The 9,231-nt window shown below is 40.2% G+C and overlaps 1 long non-coding RNA gene across 2 annotated transcripts in view; it reads right to left on the reverse strand.

Moving 5' to 3' along the window:
- LOC123804542 overlaps positions 1-8,288 on the reverse strand; it is a 39,123-nt gene extending 30,835 nt beyond the window's left edge. For both annotated transcript variants that reach the window (XR_006783176.1, XR_006783175.1), the window contains exon 1: positions 8,229-8,288. This is a non-coding gene — a long non-coding RNA (uncharacterized LOC123804542). The remainder of the gene's footprint in view (positions 1-8,228) is intronic.
- Between the last annotated feature and the right edge of the window lie 943 nt (positions 8,289-9,231).

Genomic DNA, 9,231 nt, shown 5'->3' on the forward strand with positions numbered 1-9,231 from the left:
ATTATTTATTTTTAAAAATTGTTCAAGTAGTTTTCTGCCTCCCTCCCAGGTCAACCCCCCAGCCCTCCCCACCTCCTTCCTGTTTCCACCCCTCCCCCCATTATTGTTCACGTGTCCTTTATAATTATTCCTGCAAACCCTTCACCTTTTTCCCCTGAAATTCCCTCCCCTCTCCCCTCTAGTCACTGTCAGCCTGTTCTCAATTTCAGTGTCTTTGGTTATATTTTGCTTGTTTGTTTGTTTTGTTGATTAGGTTCCTGTTAAAGGTGAGGTCATATGGTATTTGTCTTTCACCACCTGGCTTATTTAGCTTAGCATAGTGCTTTTCAGTTTCATCCATGCTGTTGCAAAGGGCAGGAGCTCCTTCTTTCTTTCTGCTGCATAGAATGCCATTGTGTAAATGTACCATAGTGTTTTTTGTTTTGTTTTGTTTTTTAAGATTTTATTTATTTATTTTTAGAGAGGGAAGGGAGGGAGAAAGAGAGAGAGAAACATCAATGTGTGGTTGCTGGGGGCCATGGCCTGCAACCCAGGCATGTGCCCTGACTGGGAATCAAACCTGCAATGCTTTAGTTTGCAGCCCGCGCTCAATCCACTGAGCTATACCAGCCAGGGCTTGTTTTTTGATCCATTCATTTACTGATGGGCAGCTAGGTTGCTTCCAGCACTTGGCTATTGGAAATTGTGTTGCTATGATGATTCTGGATTCTTAGAGTATAATCCCAGCAGTGGGATTGTTGGATCAAAAGGCAGTTCCATCTCTAGTTTTTTAGGAAATTCCATACTGCTTTCCACAGTGGCTGCTCCAGTCTGCATCCCCATCAGCAGTGTACTAGGGCTCCCTTTTCTCCAGAACCTCCCCAGCACTTGCTGTTTGTTGATTTGTTTATGATGGCCATTCTGACTGGTGTGAAGCAGTATCTCACTGCGGTTTTAATTTGCATCTCTCTGAGGGCTAGTGATGCTGAACATCCTTTCATATGTCTCTGGGCCCTTGTATGTCCTCCTTGGAGAAGTGTCTGTTCAGGTCCTTTGCCCATTGTTTAATTGGGTTGTTTGTCTTCTTGGAGTGGAGTCATGTGAGTTCTTTATGTATTTTGGAGAACAAACCCTTGTCCAAGGTATCATTGGCAAATATATTCTCCCATATGGTTGGTTCCATTTTCATTTTACTGCTGTTTTCTTTAGCCATTCAGAAGCTTTTTATTTTTATGAGGTCCCATTTGTATATTGTTTTCTTTTGTGTCCCTTGCTCTAGGGGACATATCAGTGAAAGTATTGCTGTGTGGAATATCTGATTTTTTTCCTGCCTATGTTCTCCTCTAGGACTTTTATGGTGTTGCAACTTATATTTAAGTCTTTTATCCACCTTGAATTTATTTTTTGTATGGTGTAATTTGGTGATCAATTTTTTTTTTTTTTGCATGTAGCTGTCCAGATCTACCAACACCATTTGTTGAAGAGACTATTTTTACTCCATTTATGCTTCTGTCCCCTTTGTTGAATATTAATTGACCATAAAGACTTGGGTTTATTTCTGGGCTCTTGATTCTGTTCCATTGATCTGTATGTCTGTTCTTATGCCAGTACCAGACTATTTTGATTACTATGGCCTTGTAATATAGTTTTATATCAGGTATTGTGATCCCTTCTATTTTGTTCTTCTTTCTCAAAATTGCTGTGGCTATTTGGGGTTGTTCATGGTTCCATATAAAGTTTTGAAATGTTTGTTCTATATCTGTGAAATATGTCATTGGTATTTTAATAGGGATTGCATTGAATCTATAAATTGCTTTGCATAATATGGACATTTTGGTGATGTTAATTCTTCCAATCCATGAATATGCTTCCACTTGTTTGTGTCTTCCCTAATTTCTTTCTTCAGTGTTGTACAGTTTTCTGAGTACAGGTCTTTTACCTCCTTGGTTAGGTTTATCCCTAGACACTTTATTTTTCTTGTTGCTATATCAAATAGGATATTTTGTCCTGATTTCTGTTTCTGATATTTCATTGTTGGTGTACAAAAAATGCCTTCAATTTCTGAATATTGACTTTGTTTCCCACTCTTTAGTCAAATTCGCTTATTAGGTTGAGTAGTTTTTGGTGGAGTCTATATGGTTTTCTATGTACACTATCATGTCATCTGCAAACTATAGGGAACCTGTCCGTGTGGTATGGAGAATGTAGCCCAGCCCCTGATTCAGAAAACCAATGTGGAGCGAGATCAGCACACAGGAACCAAACCCACAGACTGGTTTTCCAGTGGGGAATCAGGCCTGCATTGTACCTAGGCTGCTATGAGGCTTGCTTTTGCTAAATCTTCCTTACCCTGGATTGAGGCAGCAAATGTTTACTGTGAATCTTTGAAATGGCTTCCTAAAGTCTGTGCTAAACCCCCCAAGTAGGGAGTATAACCAGTTTAGACACTTTTCCCCTGGATCTGCAACATCCTTCTCTTTGAAGTAATTAGCAACATTCTTTCCTTTGTTATCTGTAAAAGGTAATCAACTACAGGGAACCTGTGCATAGTAAATGAAGCCCATCCTCCATGTAACATATCCAGAAAAACGATAAAAGCCTGTCCAGGCAGGGGTCAAGGCCCTCTTTCTCACTTAGAGAGTGGCTATGCTGTTCCTTTTTCTCCACAGGACTTCTGTGGAGAAAACGGACTTCTGTAGTCTGTGTGAATTTGTTCGTTGCAGCCACAACACACGGACTGCACAGGCTGGAGTTGACATCAGCAAACAATGACAGTTTTGCCTCCTCCTTTTCAATTTGGATGCCTTTTATTTCTTTTTCTTTTCTGATTGTTGTGGCTAGGACTTCCAATATGATGTTGAATAGAAGTGGTGAAAGTGGACATTCTTGTCTTGTTCCTGATCTTAGTGGAAATGCTTTTAGCTTTTGCCCATTGAGTATGATGTTGGCTGTAGATTTCTCATATATGGCCTTTATTATGTTGAGGTATGTGCCCACTACTTCCACTTTGCTGAGTGTTTTTATCATGGATGGGTGCTGTGCCTTATCAAATGCTCTTTTTGCACCTATTGATATGATCATGTGATTTTTGTCTTTCCTTTTGTTTATGTGCTGTATTATGTTTATTGATTTGTGAATATTGTACCATCCTTGCATCCCTGGGAGGAACCCCACTTGATCATGGTGTGTGATCTTTGTAATGTATTGCTGGATGCAGTTTGCCAATATTTTGTTGAGCATCTATATTCATCAGCGATATTAGCCTGTAGTTTTCTTTCTTTGTTGTATCTTTATCTGGTTTTGGAATTAGGGTGATGCTGGCTTTGTAAAAAGTGTTTGGGAGTTTTCCCTCTTCTTGGGTTTTTTGGGATAGTCTGAGAAGGACGGGAGTTAACTCTTTCTTAAATGTTTTGTAAAATTCTCCTGTGAAACCATCTGGTCCAGGGCTTTTGTGTGCCAGTTTTTTTATTACTGCTTCAATTTCACTAGCTATTTTAGGTCTGCTCAGGCTTTCTGCTTCTTCTTCATTCAGTTTTGGGAAATTATATTTTTCTAGAAATTTGTCCCAGGTGAAATTTTTGTGAAATTTCACCCAGGTTTTCAAATTTCTTACTTTCTTACAATCTTCGTATTTTTGTGGAATCAGTTGTAATCTTTCCTCTTTCATTTCTGACTTTATTTATGTGGGTCCTGTCTTTTTTTTCTTGATGAGTCTGCTTAAAGGCTTGTTGATTTTGTTTATCTTTTCAAAGAATCAGTTCCTGGATTTATTGATCCTTTGGATTGCTCTTTTAGTCTCTATGTCATTTAATTCTGCTCTGGTCTTGGTTATTTCCTTCCTTCTACTTGCTCTGGTCTTGTTGTTGTTCCTCCAGCTCTTGAAGGTAGATGCAGGGTTAGGTTGTTTACTTGAAATGTTCTACAAACATCTCATTTTTAAGATAAACAATTCCATTGCTGAATTTATCCTTAGTCACAAGTACTCTTACCAACAAATCAAGGATGTTTATTGCTACATTGTTTTTATAGTAGTAAAAAACTGGAAACAATATAAATGATCATTAATAGGAACTATTGTAATTAAATTCTGAGATGTTCTGCAATTAAATACTATGTGGCAGTCTAAGAGAATGTGGTAAATCTGTATATGCAGGTTTGTAATGATCACCAAGTTATATTAAGTGGAAGAGCAAGGCTCAGAATAATGTGGTAGGTAGAATAATGCCCCCCTCAGAGGTGTTCATGTCTTACCTCCAGAATTTGTGAATATGTGACAAAAGGGAATTAAGGATGCAGATTAACTAAGTTAGCTAGTTAGTTGACTTTAAAAAGGGGAGGTTGCCCTGGCTGGTGTGGGTCAGTGGGTTGAGTGCTGGCCTCTGAACCAAAGGGTTTCTAGTTCAATTCCCAGTCATGGCACATGCCTGGGTTGTGGGCTAGGTCCCCAGTGGGGGGCACACAAGAGGCAACCACACATTGATGTTTCTCTCGCTCTCTTTCTCCTTCCCTTCCCCTCTCTTTAAAAATAAAATCTTTTTTAGAGATGCGGTGTTGTGCTGTGGGGAAGGGAGACAGATTTGTAAACCCCGGAGCGAGGTTCTGTCTACCCAAGGCCACTGCTGTGCGGAGACCCCGGGTGAAACCACCATCACCATGTCTGACCAGGAGGCAAAACCTTCAACTGAGGACTTGGGCGATAAGAAGGAAGGAGAATACATTAAACTCAAAGTTATTGGACGGGATAGCAGTGAGATTCACTTCAAAGTGAAAATGACAACACATCTCAAGAACCTCAAAGAATCATACTGTCAAAAACAGGTCAGAGAATTGCTGATAATCACACTCCAAAAGAACTGGGAAGCCCTGGCTGGCGTAGCTCAGTGGATTGAGCACGGGCTGCAAACCAAAGTGTTGCAGGTTTGATTCCCAGCTAGGGTACATGCCTGGGTTGCAGGCCATAACCCCCAGCAACCGCATATTGATGTTTCTCTCTCTCTATCTCCTTCCCTTCTCTCTCTAAAAATAAATAAATAAGATCTTAAAAAAAAAAAAGAACTGGGAATGAAGGAAGAAGATGTGATTGAAGTTTATCAGGAACAAACAGGGGGTCATTCAATGGTTTAGATATTCTTTTTATTTCATTTACTTTTCCCTCAGTCCTTTTTTATTTTTAAAAATAGTTCTTTTGTAATGTGGTATTCAGAATTGAATTGAAAACTGACCACTACCCCCTGTGTCTTTAAAACATCTGGTAATTTGAATTCTAGTGCCCATTCATTATTGTTTTGTTTTCATTGTGCTGACTTTTGGTGATAAAACCTTAGACCCCTTCATACTGCCCTCTCCTTTTTAAATATTACATGTGTGCACAGAGAGGCCACCTTTTTCAGGACTGTGCATTTTCAGGCTTGTGATAAATGAGGTCGACCAATTCAAGTGTTCGTAATGACATTTCTAATTGGCCCGGAAGTTCTAGCTTGTGATTGGTTCACTCCTGGACTATGACTTTCAGTGGGAGATGGAGGTTTTTCAGAGAACTGAACTGTGGAAAATGACCTTTCCTTAACTTGAAGCTACTTTTAAAATCTGAAGGTCTGGACCAAAAGAAGAGCAATACCAGGCTGGAGTCAAGATGACAGATAAAGCGAGAGTAAAGATTAACTTTGAAGATGGCTTCACTGAAGAAAAAGCATTTTAAGAGTAAAGAAAAATCTTGTCAGAAGATCCCAGAAAAGTTCTAATTTTCATTAGCAGTTAATAAAGTTATTCATGCAAAAGTGTGTACAACAGAACACTGCTCTTTTTTATTTTAATTTGTACTTTTTGGCCTGAGATATGGGTTTTAAATGGACATTGTCTGTACCAGCTTCATTAAAATAAACAAAATATTTGTAAAAATAAAAAATAAATAAATAAAATCTTTTTTTTAAAAAAGAGAGGTTGTCTTGGGTTATCTGGGTGGGCATTATATAGCCATGAGTCCTGAAAAGTGGATGTGGGAAGAGGGGAATCAGAGAAAGAGATGCACAGAGATACAATTTTGCTGGCTTTGAAGATGGAGGTTGGAGTTCTCTAGAAGCTGGAAAAGGCAAGAAAGTTTTCTTCCCTCCAGAGCCTTCAAATATAAATGTAGCCCTGCTGACAGGCACCTCGATTTTAGCCCAGGGAGACTGAAACAGTACAAAATTGTAATGGTGGGAAATTGTAACCTACCCCACTATTCTTTTGACATTGTTTCTGTAAGTGCTGACTCTGATTAATATATAGCTTGTAAACGAACAGCATGTTTGTGTATGAATCCCAGGGACTGTATGAATCCTAGGGATTAACTTCAAAAGATACAGACCCCAATCTTCAGGCTTCCCAGTTCCAGATTTGATCACTTTCAACCATGGAACCAAGATGACATGAAACCAGAATGATGCACACGAGACCATCACTTGCATTATCGGAATGGACTGTGCTCACCTGCATGTAGAGAGCTTTGCAACCTCCACCCTTGATCTATTTATTCTCTTCCCCTCTCCCTCCTTACAAAAACCTCTGCCTCCACTGAGAGCAAGAGATGGGCGTCGAGACACCAGTCCCCCACCCTCCAGATGGCCAACATCTGTAAATAAACCACTTTTTTTGTTTTTTTTGTTTTATATTTTAATATATTTCATTGATTATGCTATTACAGTTGTCCCATTTCCCCTTCACTCCCCTCCATCCTGTACACCCTCTCCCACCCATATCCCCCTCTTTAGTCATGTCCATGTGTCATACTTATAAGTTCTTTAGCTTCTACATTTCCCATACTAATCTTACCCTCCCCCTATCTATTTTCAACCTACAATCTATGCTACTTATTCTCTGTACCTTTTCCCCCCCTCTGTCCTCCTTCCACTCCCCTGTTGCTAACCCTCCATGTGATCTCCATTTCTGTGGTTCTGTTCCTGTTCTAGTTGTTTGCTTCGTTTCTTTTGGTTTTGCTTTAGGTGTGGTTGTTAATAATTGTGAGTTTGCTGTCCTTTTACTATACATTTTTTTAATCTTCTTTTCTTAGATAAGTCCCTTTAACATTTCATAAAATAAAGGCTTGGTGATGATGAACTCCTTTAACTTGACCTTATCTGAGAAGCATTTTATCTGCCCTTCCATTCTAAATGAAAGCTTTGCTGGATAGAGTAATCTGGGATATAGGTCCTTGTCTTTCATGATTTGGAATATTTCTCTCCAGCCCCTTCCTGCCTATAAGGTCTCTTTTGAGAAATCAGCTGACAGTCTGATGGGAACTCCTTTGTAGGTTACTGTTCCCTTATCTCTTGCTGCTTCTGGGATTCTCTCCTTCATTTTTACTTTGGCTAATGTAATTATGATGTGCCTTGGTGTGTTTCTTCTTGGGTCCAACTTCTTTGGGGCTCTCTGAGCTTCCTGGATTTCCTGGAAGTCTATTTCCTTTGCCAGAATGGGGAAGTTCTTTATTATTTGTTCAAATACGTGCTCAATATGTTGCTCTTCCTCTTCGCCTTCTGGTACCCCTATAATTCAGATGTTGGAATGTTTAAAGATGTCCTGGAGGTTCCTAAGCTTCTCCTCGTTTTTTTTTTGAATTCTTATTTCTTCATTCTTTCCTGTTTAGTTGTCTCTTTCTCCCTTCTGGTCCACTCTATTGTTTTGAGTCCCAGTTTCCTTTCCATCACTATTGGTTCTCCGTGCATCTTCCTTCATCTCTTTTATGGTAACCTGCATTTTTTCATTTAATTTGCGCCCAAAATCAACCAATTCTGTGAGCTTCCTGATCACCAGTGTTTTGAACTGTGCATCTGATAGGTTAGCTATTTCTTAGTCGCTCAAAAGGATGAGTTCTGGGGCACTGATTTGTTCTTTTATTTGAGCCATCACTCTCTCTCTTTTTTTTTTTTTTTTGGTCTGGTCGCTCTTGTTACGGTAAGGGGAGGAGCCTTAGGTGTTCACCGGGGCTGGGCACCCCAGTCGCTAGATTGTAACATTGTATGTGGGGGCGGGGGCGGGGGCGAACAATGGCGGCAGCCTCTCTCTCCTGGAATCTCAGTCCCTTCCCTGGGGTCCTGGGCTGCGCTCTCTGCCCTGGTCCACAATCGCAGCCTCACTGGGTCTGCCAGTTGCCGCTTGCGTACTCAGAGTCCACTGCTGCGCACCCCGGGTGGCTTACGCGCTCCCAGTTGCCTTAGGCACCCAGCTCTCCCCACATTCCACGCACCCGCACTTGTCTCTGCCCCTCCTACCGGTCTGGATGAACGGGTCTACTTCAACTTCTTGGCTGTCCGACTTCCATTCAGATAAATTCTGTCAGTTCTGGGTGTTATTCTGCCTCTAAATTGTTGTTGTTCTAATCTTGGTTGTGCGTGGAGGTACGGTGCGTCCACCTATGCCTCCATCTTGCCGGAAGTCCTGCAAATAAACCACTTTACATCAGCACCTGCCTTTAGAGTATTGGTCTTGTAGTGGCTGTCAGCTGGACCTGCGTTTGGTTACAGGGCTTTTATTGGACTTCTGACCTACAGAACTGTGAGATAATAAATTTGTGTTGTTTTAATCAACTAGGTTTGTGGCAATTTGTTATAACTACAACAGAAAAGAAATATACTGCCATTTGTGTAAATTAGAAAAATGAATATAAAAAATATATATTCAATTCAAAACCATATGCTGGCATAGATATATTGCTTTCTGGAATATCAGAAAATATCTGGCAGTGGTTTTCTTCGGGGAGAGGGCCTAGGCTTTTGGCAGAGACTTTTCCCCTTCTGCTCTTCTATTTTATACCTTCTACATTGTTCTAAGCTTTTAAAATGTCTGATTTTTTTTAAAAAACCCTTTATTATGGAAATTTTCAACCATACAAAAATAGAGTGAATAGGGTAATGAATCTGATATACTTGTCACCCAAATAAAACAAGTAGGCATCTATGACCAATTTTATTTATCCATAACCCAACCCAGTCCCTTGTATCTAGATTATTTTTATTTTTACTTTTTTTTTTAACTTTTAGAGAGAGAGGACAGGAGGGAGAAAGAAAAGGAGAAAAACATTGGTGTGCAAGAGAATCATTGATTGGTTGCCTCTCTCACACCCCCAGCTGGGGACCTCACCCACAACCAAGGCATGTGCTCTGACCAGGACTCGAACAGGCCACCTTTCAGTTTGCAAGACAATACTCAGCCCACTGAGCCACATCAGTCAGGACTACCAGGTTATTATGAGGCAAACCCAGAAATATGTGTTTC

This window comes from Phyllostomus hastatus, unplaced genomic scaffold, assembly GCF_019186645.2.
Source record: "Phyllostomus hastatus isolate PE091 unplaced genomic scaffold, TTU_PhHast_1.1 phas_scaffold_216, whole genome shotgun sequence".
Lineage (NCBI taxonomy): Eukaryota > Metazoa > Chordata > Mammalia > Chiroptera > Phyllostomidae > Phyllostomus > Phyllostomus hastatus.